Source organism: Gobio gobio, assembly GCF_949357685.1.
Source record: "Gobio gobio genome assembly, chromosome: 12".
Lineage (NCBI taxonomy): Eukaryota > Metazoa > Chordata > Actinopteri > Cypriniformes > Gobionidae > Gobio > Gobio gobio.
In genome coordinates, this window is record NC_137105.1 from 12,461,113 (window position 1) to 12,477,061 (window position 15,949).

Here is a 15,949-nt window from a genome sequence, read left to right on the forward strand (position 1 = left end):
ATCTGATTCAAGGCTGATTTAAGAAATGCTTAGCTTTGTATTGCAGTATGGTTAGTGATTTGAGATTGAACTGCAATCATTTTCAATTTCATTAAACAGATGAAGATGCAAACGAGCATCTTCAGACACTGTGACTCATTATTTACAGGATACGAGTCTCTTTCTCATGCAAATCTTTTTTTGGGTGTGTGTGTTTGTAGTGACAGATATAGCTTTTATTCTGTGATGGTCATCTTCCCCTACCTATGTCACCACGTTTTCTCATGACACCATTTCCTGGAGGTACGCTCTATTTGTAGAGGGTTTGTAGACACTACATCCTGCTCGTGGGTGTTCTGGTTATCACTTCTTGAACATCCACCAGGAAGGATGTGCTGTGGATATTTTGCACATTGTGGGATACCTTCTCTCAGCTTTATTGAAATACGATTTAAAGTGATTTGCAGAAAATATAAGGCTTTACAATAAGGTCTCATTTGTTAACATAGTTAATGTATTAACTGAACATGTTTAAATTAATGCTGTAGAACTAATGAAACCTTATTGTAAAGTGTTACCAAGATGCTTTTAGTGAAAGTGTGGCTGCTTAATATGACTATAAATATAAAATTATAGTTTCTGTGAATACATTCACTGAAAAAAAATGTTTTACTGCTTGTTCAAATTGCTTAATTAAAATGAGCTAAAGAAACACAATTGCTATACATTTTGCCACTTGACTTAAATATAAGTCAAATTGAAGTTAATTAATTTGTTTGTGTTGAGATTGCATGAATGATTTGTGTTGCATCAACTGAAACTGGGCGGGGCTTGTTAGTTCCCAGCATGCTTTGCATATGGCTAAATCAAGAGAGAGTAAAGCTTCTTCCGAAATCGAATACTTCTCTACTAAATAGTATATGAAAAACAGTACACCGACAGAGTAGTATGTCCGAATTCATAGTATTCGAAAAACAGTAGGCGAACAATACCCGGATGACCTACTACTTCGGCGAGATTCTGAAGTGTGCATACGATGGACACTTTACTATCCCATGAGGCCACGGGAGATGATTTATGAATGAAGGTGATGGGACGCAATTGACACTGGTAGGTCACATGATCATGACAACATGGCGGATGTAGTACGTCCGGATTACATTCATACTACATTCATTCATACTACACAGAACATACTTTTTAACGGTTGCGAAGTTCGTTCAAATTCAAATGTAGTACCTACTCGATAGTACACGATTTCGGACGCAGCCTAATGTTGTTATTTGATGTATTTTTGAGCAAGATGAGAAAGGGGGGGACTTGATTGTGTTTAATAGAGTTTAATATTCAATGATGTTGGAATTATTAGAACAATTTAAATTACATGGGTTACCATGTGGAGAAGAGCGGAGCATTTGCTTAGGCTGTGGATTGAGAAAGCTAATATTATAATACTTTGCTGAAGGAGCTTTTAATGCTTAGCATTTAAGATGCTAATGTGTGCTATACTAGCTAAAAATGTGTCTACTAGTGCAGTATTATAATTCAGTTGTGTAACATTAAAGGAACACTCCACTTTTTTTGAAAATAGGCTCATTTTCCAACTCCCCTAGAGTTAAACAGTTGAGTTTTACCGTTTTTGAATCCATTCAGCCAATCTCCTGGTCTGGCGGAAGCACTTTTAGCATAGCTTAGCATAGATCATTGAATCTGATTAGACCGTTAGCATCTCGCTCAAACAAATGAGAAAAGAGTTTCGATATTTTTCCTATTTAAAACTTGACTCTTCTGTAGTTGCATCGTGTACTAAGACCAACGGAAAATGAAAACTTGCGATTTGTCTAGGAACTATACTCTCATTCCTGCGTAATAATCAAGGAACTTTGAGACGTACCATGAGTGCAGCGGTGCAATGATATTACGCGATATCGGCCTAGAAAATTGCAACTTTTAATTTTCCGTTGTTTCCTTAGTACACGATGTAACTACAGAAGAGTCAAGTTTTAAATAGGAAAAATATGGAAACTCTTTGGGTCATTTTTGAGCGAGATGCTAACGGTCTAATCAGATTCAATGATCTATGCTAAGCTATGCTAAAAGTGCTACCGCCAGACCCAGAGAACGGCTGAATGGATTCGAAAACGGGAAAACTCAACTATAATTTCAGATGAATTTTTTTTTTCATGTTTTATGCTGCATTTATTTGATCAAAAATACAGTAAAACAGTAATATTGTGAAATGTTAAAATTTAAAATTACTGTTTTCTAATCAATATATTTTAAAATGCAATTTTTCCTGTGAAAAATTACTCCACCACATCTTCAGTGCCACACGATGCTTCAGAAATCATTCTGATATGCTCATTTGCTGCTCATTTCATATCTTATTATTATGTTGAAAACAGTTGTGCTGGTTACTGTTTTTGTGGATACCATGATCATTTTTTTCAGGATCTTTTAAGAAAGTTCAAAAGAACAGTATTTAATTGAAATATAAATCTTTTTTAACATTGTTTTGTCATTTTTGATTAATTTAATACATTATTGGTGAATAATAGCATTAATTTAAAAGCAAAAATCTTACAGACCCCAAGCTTTTAAACAGAACAGTGTAAATTCAATTCAATTCAATTCAAATTTATTTGTATAGCGCTTTTCACAATACACATTGTTTCAAAGCAGCTTTACAGAAAGTGCATTTCATAGATGTACAGTAAAAATGTTAGAAAGACAATGTTAAAGAATAATGTTCGAAAAAGTTAATCAATCGTGTATTAATTTAGGCCATAACAACGCTGGCGTTGAGTCGTCTCATCACAGGTGTCGGGGCATCCGAAGTCTCCATGAGAGGCTGGATACAAACTGGAGCTGATGAACTATTTACCTCGGGACTAGTGTCCCGAGATAACAACAGAAAAGCAGATGGGAAATGATTAGCGTAGCTGCTGTTCAGAATATTAAATTAATGCTTTTGATCCGATTTAACTGTAGTATAAAAAGATAATTATAATGTGAATGCTTGGCTAAAGAGATGCGTCTTTAATCTAGTTTTAAACTGGGACAGCGAGTCTGAACCTCGAACAATATCAGGAAGACTATTCCAGAGTTTAGGAGCTAAATGTGAAAAAGCCCTCCCTCCTTTAGTGGACTTAGATATCCTAGGAATGACCAGAAGCCTAGAGTTTAGTGATCTTAAAGAGCGCGATGGATTGTAGGGCGATAGAAGATCCGTTAGATACACTGGAGCTAAACCATTTAGGGCTTTATAGGTTAGTAGCAATAGTTTGTAATTGATACGGAACTTCACAGGTAACCAATGTAGAGATGATAAAATTGGTGTTATATGATCATATTTTCTTGACCTAGTAAGAACTCTAGCAGCCGCGTTTTGGACTAACTGTAGTTTGTTTATTGAGGATGCAGGACAACCAGCTAATAAAGCATTACAGTAATCTAATCTCGAGGTCATGAATGCATGAACTAACTTTTCTGCATCAGAAATAGATAGCATGTTACGTAGCTTAGCAATGTTTCTAAGATGGAAAAATGCCGTTCTTGTAACATATGAAATATGATTTTCGAATGTCAGGTTGCGGTCTAATATAACACCCAGGTCTTTTACTGTAGTGGATAAAGTGACAGGACATCCTTCCAAGGTAAAATTGTATTGCGAGAGGTTTTGTGGGCAGTTTTTTGGACCAATAAGTAACACCTCCGTTTTATCTGAATTTAATAGCAGAAAATTACACGTCATCCAGTATTTAATATCTTCAACACACGCTGTCAGTTTAGATAATTTAGCGTTTTCATCCGGTCGTGATGAAATATATAATTGAGTGTCATCAGCATAACAGTGGAAATTAATTCCATGTTTTCTTATAATATTACCAAGTGGCAGCATATATATAGAGAATAGCAGAGGGCCTAACACGGATCCTTGCGGCACCCCATAGTCTACTGACGTCATCTTTGATTTTTCCCCATTTAGACAGACCGATCGAGTAGAACTAGTATTGAGATACAGCCTTGGTCAGAAGCTAGAAGTAAATCATTTGTGATTTTAATGAGTGCAGTTTCTGTGCTATGATGCGGCCTGAATCCTGATTGAAATTTTTCATAGATATCATTTTCTTGCAAGAAAGCGCACAATTGAGCGGACACAACTTTTTCTAGTATTTTAGACATAAATGGAAGATTTGAAATTGGTCTGTAATTTGCTAGGTTATTATGATCTAATTGTGGCTTCTTAATGAGAGGTTTTATGACTGCCAACTTGAATATTCTTGGTACATGACCTAAAGATAAAGATGAGTTAATAATATTGAGAAGAGGCTCTTCCACTACAGGTAACAATTCTTTCAGTAGTTTAGTGGGTATTGGATCTAATAAACATGTTGTTGGTTTAGATGCAATGATAAGTTTATTTAGCTCTTCCTGTCCTATAGTTGTAAAGCGGTGTAGTAGTTCTTGATGGGCGATAGTTGCGGTTGAATCATAAGACATCATTAAAGATTGTACATTTACAATTTTGTTTCTGATGCTTTCTATTTTCTCAGTGAAGAAATTCATAAAATCATTACTACTAAACTGTAACGGAATATTTTGCTCAGGCGATGTTTGTTTATTTGTTAGTCTAGCCACGGTGTTAAATAAAAACCTTGGGTTATTTTGATTATTTTCTATTATTTTGCGGAGATGCTCAGCCCTGGCTGCTTTTAGGGCCTTTTTATAACGTGACATACTATCTTTCCACGCGATTCTAAAGACCTCTAAATTTGTTTGTTTCCATTTACGCTCCAAGTTACGAGTTTCTCTCTTGATAACATGTGTAGCACTGTTGTACCATGGTGCTTTAGTTTTCTCTCTAACCTTTTAGCATGTCAGCATAAATATAAAATCTTATCTAAAGTATAACAACATTGCTGTATTCTTTCTGGTTGTTTGATGTGATTTTCATTATTGCAAGTAATCTTTTAGCAATATTATTATTAGATATTACCATCATTTGATTTTTGATCAATTTTTGACTGTATTTTAGATCACTTTGAAAAGGAGATCAGGATAGGACATGTTTATGAGGCTTCACGGATGTAATTTGAAACACTTCATCCCTTTGAGGCATGTTGTTTTCAACTTCATCTGACGTAGAGATCTTCATTTCATCTTGTGAAAGGTTCTGATTGACCTCTGGGCCAGTAGGGAACACTTCTTTTCACACGTAGATGTGACGGGTGTCAGAAAAAGAACGACATGGACGTAGCTTCCGTTGTCAAAACAATGATAGCCGCACTCCTCTCTTTATTTACAGGAAACACAATGTTCCTTCCTCTCTTCTTCTGGCAGCAGAAAATAGACCTAGAGCTGACTGCAGAAAGACACTGGGCTGCTGACCGCTCATCTCCCTAATTGTCTCTTCCTCTATATTTAACCATTCGGTTGTATTACATTTCAAGCGTTCCGCTGACCTTTGATCTCAGTTGACCAGAGAAGGTCTAATATTAGAAACAGAAGCTAAAAATGCTCTGGGAACTCTTTTGGGGGATTTTGCAGCTCTCTGGAAGTTGTGTGAACTGCCTCGGATGTGGAGAGTGGGATGCGACGACGGTTTCTCGTGAGAGAGTGCGGTGCTGTCCAATCAGTGGCGCAGGGGGATGTTTACAGAGGGCACGTGGGGTCTTCAGAGCATCACTCACAGGAGTGTGTTGGGGACGACGGCAGGTCTGCTCTCGGCACCCCGCTGATACTTTAACAGGCCGTCCTGCTCGGCGCTGTGTTGTCTGTGTTTGTGATTAGATTCTGGCCCGCTCTGTTTACAGAGTAAAGAGTCTCTACAACTCTGACCACATACTGCTTCATAGTCAAGTGAAAGTGACTTGACACATTTTTTACGATTCAGAAATGTAACCCATCTACAGGCACAATAATATTTTTATATGAATCAAAATTTGGCCAAATCCTGATTGTGTTTGTCATGTCAAGTTGTTTACAATAACCAAGAAGTCCACATTTCTAGAAATCCAAATACGTGTTTGCATATTCCTGTATTAATCAGTCTTATTTGGAAATGTGACAATTACGGAATATTAATTTGTAATATCATATATTTCTGGGCAGTTCCCATTGATGTTAATGCTGGCAGCAGGTATAGAAGAATCTCAACAACCCAAAAAAAACGTAACTTGTCCCATAGCTCGTAGCACATTTTACTATTTATTGTGCTTCCTCTGTTCTTTTATTAATCACTTTTTTTTTTTCTTTTTTTTTCGCCAGATTCTTCAATGATACTAATGGGTAATAAAAATGTGCGTGTCTTAAATGTACTCAAAATAAGCTGATTGCCACATACACTATTGTTCAAAATGTTGGGGTCAATATGAGAAATTGTTTTTAAATTATTATTTTTTTATTCAGAAAGGATGCATTTAATTGCTCAAACGTCACTTTAAATACTCTATCCTTAAAGGGATAGTTTACCCAAAAAGGAAAATGACCCCATGATTTATTCACCCTCAAGCCATAGGTGTATATGACATTATTCTTTCAGACAAATACAATCTGAGTTATATAAATAAAATGTCCTGGCTCATCCATGCTTTATAATGGCAGTGAATGACAGTCCAAAAGTTGAAGCCCAAAAAAGTGCATCCATCCATTATAAAAGTAATCCATACAGCTCCGGGGGATTAATTAAGGACTTCTGAAGTGAATCGATGGGTTTTTGTAAGAAAAATATCCATATTTGACACATTATAAGGTAAAATATCTAGCTTCCGGTGGACCGCCTTCTGTATTCAACTTATGAAAAAAGTGTAACTGGTGCGACGATGACGTCGGATGTAGCGTAAGTGTTTTGAACTGCGAGAGGCATTACACTTTCTTCGTAAGTATAAATATGGACATTTTTCTTACACAAACCCATCAATTCACTTCAGAAGGCCTTTATTAACCCCACCGGAGCCGTGTGGATTAATTTTATAATGGATGGATGCACTTTTTTGGGCTTTAGATTTTGGGCTGCCATTCACTGCCATTATAATGCTTGGAGTAGCCAGGATATTTATTAATATAACTCTTAGTATTTGTCTGAAAGAACAATGTCATATACACCTAGGATGGCTTGAGGGTGAGTAAATGATGGGATCATTTTCATTTTAGGGTGAACTATCCCTTTAACCCTAACATCATTGCAAAAAAAATTATTTGAAATGAATGCTGTTTGAACTTTTTTCAAAGAACCTGCGACTGATTTCAACATTGAAAATATTAAGAAATGTTTAATCAAATCAGTATATAAATGATTTCTGAAGGATCGTGTGACACTGAAGACTGGAGTAATGGCTGCTGAAAATTCAGCTTTGACAACACAGGAATAAATTACATTTTAAAATATATTAGAATAGCAAGCAGTTTTTTTAATTGTAATAATATTTCACAATATTAGTTGTTTTTACTGTATTTTTGATCAAATAAATGCAGCTTTTGTGAGCATAAGTGGCTTCTGATTAGTAGTGTATACAGGTATATTTCAATAGCTGTGAAGCATGCAAAAAAAACAAAACAAATGGATGATATTTGGATCAGAAACTTTGAAGAACCAATGGGTTAATTTGAACGTTATATCCCAAAATAAGTGCTAGCTTTACATTGACTCATTCGGCAGACTTTTATCCAAAGTGACTTACAGTGCATTCAAGGTATGCATTTGCATAAATAAAACATAAACCTTCTTTTCCGTAGATTACCATGGCGATGGGTAATGGATCTGGAATCCCCCCGGCTGCCTATGCTGGGTGTCAGGGGGGCCTTTCCACCACAGTCACACATTGTGTGAGCGGACAGTGCTGGGGCGATGGTGGCTAACAAACAGCACTGGCAGTGATGGCTTGTGGGTGCTTTGTGCGGCAGGGCAGGCAGACAGAGAAGGGCCTTGTCCCGGAGGGCCGTGTGAATGAGGAGAGGTTAGAGCGGGGGCAGGTGTAACACGAGCCCCGGCAACGCCACTGTTCAAAAGAACACTACCTTGAAGTGAGCAACCTCAGCCCGGCCATAAACTGAGTTCAGCGGTGGGGAGGAAAGAGGGGGGGAGGCCACGCTGTTCCCTCTCAGGGATCACATTGGGGGCTCGCAGGCCTTTCTTCCTCAGAGGGAAGAGCCTGAAGAAAGGGACATTGTCATTCATGGCTCCTGAGCTTTGATTTAGAGCCTGAGAGGCTGCGGCGGTGACGCACAGTGAGAGGTCTGTGCCTCCGCTCTGCTCACTTCTTGTTAAAGTGGAGGTGAAGCCTTTGGCGGCCATGGAATCGATTATTGACGCGCTTTAAACGCAGTAGCACTACGTCCTCTTTGACGACAAACATGTTGAAATGCCATCATTTTGGCTCTGAAATTGAACCCCAGTGATGACGCCTAAAAGAGCAACCTGGCATAAATTACATACTGACATGATATGTTGCTATGCTAAACTTAAATTTAAGGCTGGCCAGCAATGTATAACTACTAAGAAAGATTGTTTTTATGCTAAGATATTTAGGGTGTTTTCACACTTGGGTCCTCTGTAAAAGAACCAAACTCAGACTCCTTTATGTGGACCAAGAGGTGAACCAAGTGAAAAAAAGACCCAGTTATCTTCACGGTCACACTGTCCCTGTATCTGAAAGAGGACTCAGGTCCTTTTTTGGTCCACTTTAGTAGGAATGTGGTCTCAGACACATTTGTGTTCATACTGTTGCTTTTTGGCTGACCTTATAGCCTTCAACCTTTGATCCCATTCACTTACATTTTGTGCCTCAGTAACCAAGATATTTGTAAAGATTATAATTTTTTTAATGACATTGCTACAAATACTGTTGAATTAAGTAGTTTATCTTTATACACAAAAATATATATTTTATGCAATACTACATATTCTTGCACTAGCTATTTCACACATCCACCTTTGTAAATAAAATGTATTATTTTTTATTATTTGTTTTCCTTGAATCATGTTTATTTTAGTGCAGAAGGCAATGATAACATCAGCATACAAAAAATAAACAATACAATAAAATAATACAAAAAAAAAAAAGATGCAAATTAAATAAACTGCTTTAAAATTTCCTGGTAAAGTAGATATGCCTATAAACTAGCCTGACAAGCCAGACCCACCTCAAGATTTTGGGTCTGGGAACTCACCATTGGCAGGGCTCAATCCGAGGGGCGGGATAAACGGTTGTCTTTCGAATTCCCTCTGCACACAATAGGATAGCGCTACAACCAACCAGAGCAACGAAGAAGGTGAAGCGGAGCTAGTTCATAGATTAAACTTTCGCCATATCTGGTCGGCAAAACTCTGAACACATCTTCCTTTCTTAAGAATGACTTCAGTGCCGTTCTTTGTTCTTTTCTCAAAGAAAAGCTTAACTCCAAGTCTTCCAGAGTCGCAGCCAAAACCGATTCGAAAGACCACTGTTCGCCAGCTTCTTTGTTTACGAGTAGCACGCGGAACCGTGTCAACTCTGCCATCATTATGTTAAGCCCGCCCACCGACTCTATACACAATGTGATTGGCTTGACCAGAGTTTGGTTTTTCCAGCTCGCACGCCAACGGAGAGTTGCTAGACTACCTGGCTGCAAATTAGATTTGCTGCCGCTAGGGTGCGTCTAGATTTCTAGGCTACCTATAAACAGCATTCAAGTAAGAAATGTAATAATAACATGAAAAAATAAAACTGCATATACTTCACTGTATGACGTACTCAACACATTCACTTAACACCTGTTTATGCGAAACTTGTGTTTTTGACACTTAAAAAAAATGCAATAAGACACTAAGGATTCCGTAAATTACACGCGCTGTGACGGCTGGCTTCTGTGCTTGCGCTTTAGGTGTGTGTGCGCTCGTTACACTATTTTAAAATGGCAAGGCGTGCAGCCGTGTCTTTCTTACACAGTTCGGAAGCGGTTGAAATTGCGTGTAAATTGTAAAGTGTAAATTGTGAACGAATAATTTGTAGAGAGAAGCGGAAGATGATGGATGGATGGATGGATGGATGGATGGATGGATGGATAATTTGTAGAGATTTGCCAGAAAAAGCAGCCATGATGAACAGCCGATTTGTACGGAGGCATCTGATGACCAAACTACACTGGAATTCGCGAACAGAAAAATCAAGTAAGCCCAGAGCGGTTTGTGTTCAGATTGCGTGTTTTTAGCGAACCGTACCATATGATGAGATCGAACCGTACCCAGACCACCTCCAAAGATGGTCTTCGTTCGGTTTGCTTTAAAGGAGTCAGAGATCGTTTGGAGTGTTCACAATCACATATGGGCCAAAAATCATGCAAACCACGCTCAGACCCCTGAAAAGGACCAAGTATGTAAACACCCTTATTCCAAAATATTTAGCTTTTGAGTTTGCAGGAAGCACATTGAGATCCATCATTGACATTTTCTGGACTGTTTCTTTGTCTGTCTTACTGTCTGTCTGTCATTCACTCACTCACTCACTCACTCACTCACTCACTCACTCACTCACTCACTCACTCACTCACTCACTCACTCACTCACTCACTCACTCACTCACTCACTCACTCACTCACTCACTTATATTAGGCTAAAGGGATCATTCACCCAAAAATTTAAATCTTGAATCTTATTTTGTCTTTTGCAGGAGAAAGAAAGGCATACAGGTTTGAAACAACTTTTTGGTGAACTTTCCTTTTAATATTGTGTAGATTTTAAAGATTTCAAGTGCTGCAGGGAATCACTGATGTTCTAAAATTCAGTACAACAGCACAATTGAGAGCGTTTTATTGCTTTATACTCCATACTTAATTAGGTTAATTAGTAGCCTAGAAATCTAGACGCACCCTAGCGGCAGAAAATTTATTTTATTTTATATTCTCGGTAGACCTGAGAGCTGGAATAACCAAACTCTGGTCAGGCCAATCACAGCGTGTGTAGAGTCGGTGGGCGGGCTTAACATAATGACGGCACGTCACTGCAGAGTTGCGGAGGTTCTGCGTGCTACTCGTAAACAAAGCTGACGAACAGCGGTCTTTTGAATCGGCTTTGGCCGCGACTCTGGAAGACTTGGAGTTAAGCTTTTCTTTGAGAAAAGAACAAAGAACGACACTGAAGTCATTCTTAAGAAAAGAAGATATGTTCGAAGTTTTGCCTACCGGATACGGTGAAAGTCTATCAACTAACGTTAGCTCGGCTTCACCTTCTTCTTCGCTCTGGTTGGTTGTGGCGCTCATGGCGCTATCCAATTGCATGCAGAGGGAATTTGAAAGACAACCGTTTATCCCGCCCTTCGGATTGAGCCCTGTCAATGGTGAGTTTCCAGACCCAACATCTTGATGTGGGTCTGGCTTGTCAGGCAAGTTGATTAGTGATCTGGCTATTAGAATACTATTTTTGTCCTGCTACAGTTGCTAGCTAGTGAATAGAAATGCAGAGTGATAGGCCTACAAACAGTGTGTGTAATAGGCTACTAATTATCTGCACTTTTATAACATCCAAAGAGATTGGAGGACACGTGATATTGTCCTTATTTTCAATGAACACAAATGAGACTACAAATATCAGCTCATATCTCATATCAGCTCCTGTTCCCTTATTACTTACTGTAAGCCTAAAGATTTCCCTTCAGTTTCTCATTTCATCTTTTGTAACACTTCTGATAAATTGCGTTTTGAAACGTTGCCCTGTAATCAAGGGAGTAGAGCTCATTCAGCGGAGGCTCTCAAATGTAACCGTACCTCGGCCCCCAAAGCTGACCCACTTCTCCCGTGTGAGAGATAAAGGGCTGGGGGAGAGAAGCACAGTGCCGCCAGGAGCCCTGTCCTCCTCGCCGTTGCTCCCACGGCTCGCTAAGATCGCCCCGTTCCCAGCGCAACACCAGCACCACGCCGCCCCGCCGTGCCCCACGCTCTCTCACACAGAGTGCCACTGTCTGCCCAGCGACGGCCCTCCTTCCATTGCATAATGCAACATGCATGGAGTCTCTTTTTCTCTTTCTCTCCCTCTTTTCTCTTGGGGACGCATCGGTTATGTATTTTCATAGAACGAGTCTGGTTAGGAAATGTTTGAAGAGAAAAAGGAAGAGGGTGGGGGTTCGTTCTGGCTGGCGGTTTGGCTGTCACCAGAGCATGCACAAGGAGAAAAGCCTGGGAAAGAGTGTGGCGGAGTGGTTGAAATCTCAGGTCATGATGATTTAGCCAAAGAGCATGTGATGGGTAGGATCCATTGAACAGCGGCCCATGGCCATACCTTTGAATCAGCCTTCTGAAGTGCTGGCCTGCTGTCACGTTTGAACGGTGGTACTTGTAAAAAGGAGCGTGGATCAGAGTCCAAACCCCCCGCGCTGGCAGCCTGAAAGGGTATTCAGGAGGGTTTTAGGGGTCTGAGGACCAACTTTTATCCCTAAGCTGGTCGAGCGTTTCAAGCGTTCACCGTGGACAGAAATGTGCAGGACTTAAAGGGCCAAAAAGCACAGAAGTAATATTAGCATTTAAGGATCACTGATCAGGAATTATGGCAGGGGGAGTCACAACATGTCCACGATAAGAGGGATTACTGATCACAAGTCATGTGGTTGTTTTTTCAAGCTGTAAAAACAGATGACTTTAGTTCATGTCTGGCGATGAGGCCAGAAAGAAAGTTAAATTGTGAAGGAGGGCTCTCAAAGGCCTCACATGTACATGTATTCACTTTGTTAAAATTGTACAATTTGATATATAACGTGAGAAAAAGGCTGGTTAAAGAAATTGTTTCAAACATACAAATTCTGTCATTATTTGCTCACCCTATGTCACCCTATGACTTTTGATAAAGTCATAGGGTGACATGGCTTCTCTTTTCCATACAATGTAAATGGGCAGATGGACAGTCCATCAAAGGGCATCTGTATTTTAATTTTAGTATATTTCATGGTGTTTTTTTTTTTCTTAAAAGTTTTTTATACTGAATAGAGGCACCCAAGGTGATGAATAATTGCAAGTGATTACTGCAAAACAAAATCATTTCTTGCACTGCATGGAAAACTGCTGCCAAAGATGAAAGTCATATGGGTTTGGAACAACATGAAGGTCAATTATGATCAAATTAATTATTCTTTTTTTTTTTTTTTTTTACAAACTTTAAGTGTCAAAAAGGTGTTTTGTGTTATTCTCAATAAAAATTATTGGAAAATTGCATGTAAAAAAAAAAAAAAAAGAACATTTTACATAGCTTTAGGTTTACATAGGTTTACGGTAACGGTACGCAAAACTGACAGTACGTACCTCGGTTTTGAAGTCAGGGTTTGGTACGAGTTCGGTACAGCAGTTTTACAAAATTGCTTTTTATTTATTTACTGAAAAAAATTGTGTCTGTCCTTAAATGTATTCAATTATAACTAACAGTTTCTTAAAGATACTGCTGTAAACTATAGGGAGCCCTTACTTAAACATTACTGTAATATTAAAGGTTAACAACAGAGCCCAAACTATTATATTCAGTTTCTATTTATTTTTGGATATAATAATCAACACTCATATAACTATAAGCTTCACATAAGGCAGTTTTAACATAACTTCTAAATCTAATTATTGTTGAAATATTATCATACACAGTGGCTGTCATTTTCATGACAGATTTATTTAAACATAGGCCTACATTAAATAATCAAGACATCACTAACAGGTTAAGTAGAATATAATGAATATATAGGATATAGTGCATATATTTAGCAAAAGAGTTGGTTTCTCTAGTAAACTAACAGCTGTGGACACTGAATGCCTGAGGTAAATGTGATGCTATGTGACATTGTTTACAATTGTCTTTACGCAGTTGAAACACAGATTGAGCGATTACACGACATATGATACATTTCAGTAAGTTGTAATGTATCCTCAACATACCTTAAGAGATACAGTCCATACAGTCACGTCACACTAAAGAGCGTCAAAATGGCATTTATCGTTTGAATTTCATGATAAAATGGACTAATACTTAATATGTTCGTGTGGGAACTAGGATTGAAGTGTGTTCCGCGCTTAAAACAAGCCGACTGTTAACTGTTAAAGATTGCATTCAGGTAAACGCGTGCACCGAAGCGAAAGCCCTGTACTGAAATGGTTCGGTACGAATACGTGTACCGTTACACCCCTAGTTTACATAGTTCCATAGTTCAGGAAGTTTTTAATTTTTTTATTTCAGTTTAACCAGAATATTCTGACTGCTCCTTTCCATAAAATGTAAATGGAAAGATGGCCAGTTCATCAAAGGGCATCTTTATTGTATTTCATTTCATTTATTTATTTCATTTCATTTCATTATTTCAAAACACCAGGTTTTATGAAGCAAATGCACCTGAAGTGATTAATAATGCCCAATCAGCAAGTGATTACTGCAAAACAAAATTATTTCTTGCATTGCATGGAAAACTGTAGCCAAGTCGTAAGGGTTTGGAACCATGAAGGTCAATTATGACCAAATTAATTATTCTGGACCCACTTTAAATTAGGTGTCCTTAACTACTATGTACTAACATTTTAATTAATCATTTGATACAATGCACTTATTGTATACATAAATTGTTTTACATTGTACTTACATTTTAAAAAATACATGTAATAACATCTGTAATTAATTTCTGTAGTTACATTTGTAATTACACTGTTGACACTTCCCTTACACCTTACCCTACCCTCAATCTTACCCATACCTCCACACCTGTCCGTAACTTTGCCCCTTATCCCACCTCAATATCAGCAAAAGTGTTTTGCAATACAATATGAATTATGAACACAATAAGTACACTTTAAAAAAATGGTGCTATAGTATATGGCACTAAAATTGGTTCTTCGCTCCAAATCATAGGGGAACATTTTTAAGTGCTGTATAGCACCAATTTTGGTGCTTTAGTGGTTCTTCAGCGGTTCTGCAGTGGTTCTTTAGCTAAGGTGCTATATAGCACCACTGACTAAGGTGCTATATAGCACCGCTACCATATACAGAACATGTTAGATATGGTGCTATATAGCACCAAAAGTGACTCCTCTATGATTACGACGAAGAACCACTTTTAGTGCCATATAGAACCTTTTTTTTTTAGAGTGTATATAGCACCAAAAGTGGTTCCCCTATGATTACGAGCCAAGAAACACTTTTAGTGCCATATAGCACCATTTTATTTTAGAGTGACATTGTACTTATTTTTTGATGAAAGTATAAAAAAAAAAGGTTCTAAATGGCACCAAAAATGTTCTTGGCTCGTAATCGGGAACTTTTTTAGTGCTATATAGCACCAATTTTGGTGCTTCAGTGGTTCTTCAGCGGTTCTTCAGAGGTTCTTCACTGGTTCTTTGACTAAGGTGCTATATAGCACCGCTAACTATGGTGCTATATAGCACTGCTACCATATACAGAACATGTTAAGATATGGTGCTATACAGCACCAAAGGTTCCTCTATGATTACGATGAAGAACCATTTTTGGTGCCATATAGAACCTTTTTTTTTAGAGTGTTTAGTAGTTAAGGCCACCTAATATAAAGTGGGACCATTATTCTTTATTTATTTATTTTATTTTATTACAAACTTTAATTGTCAAAATGGTGTTTTGTGTCATTCTCAAATAAAAAAGAAAAGAAAAACATGTTTAAAAGAAACTTTACATACAGTAGCTTCATAGTTCCATAGTTCAGGAAGTACATTTTTTTAACTTCAGACCCATTAATCCTTAGAAATCGAAAAAGCAACCGCATCTTTTCCACACACACGCATTTGAGAGAATGTTTGCACTACATCCTGTTCGCATTGCATTCATTGGACCACAGCCAGAGGAGGTTAAAGCAATGGGAAACACCCCCAATCTATCTCTTTTTACCGATGTAGCTGAGAACCACTGTCTGTCACAATGCAAGTGACTGGGCAAGAAGGAAAGAGAGATTATATTTAGCCCAATGAACTCGAGGCAAAGAAAAAAAACAGGGCAGTCTCTTGA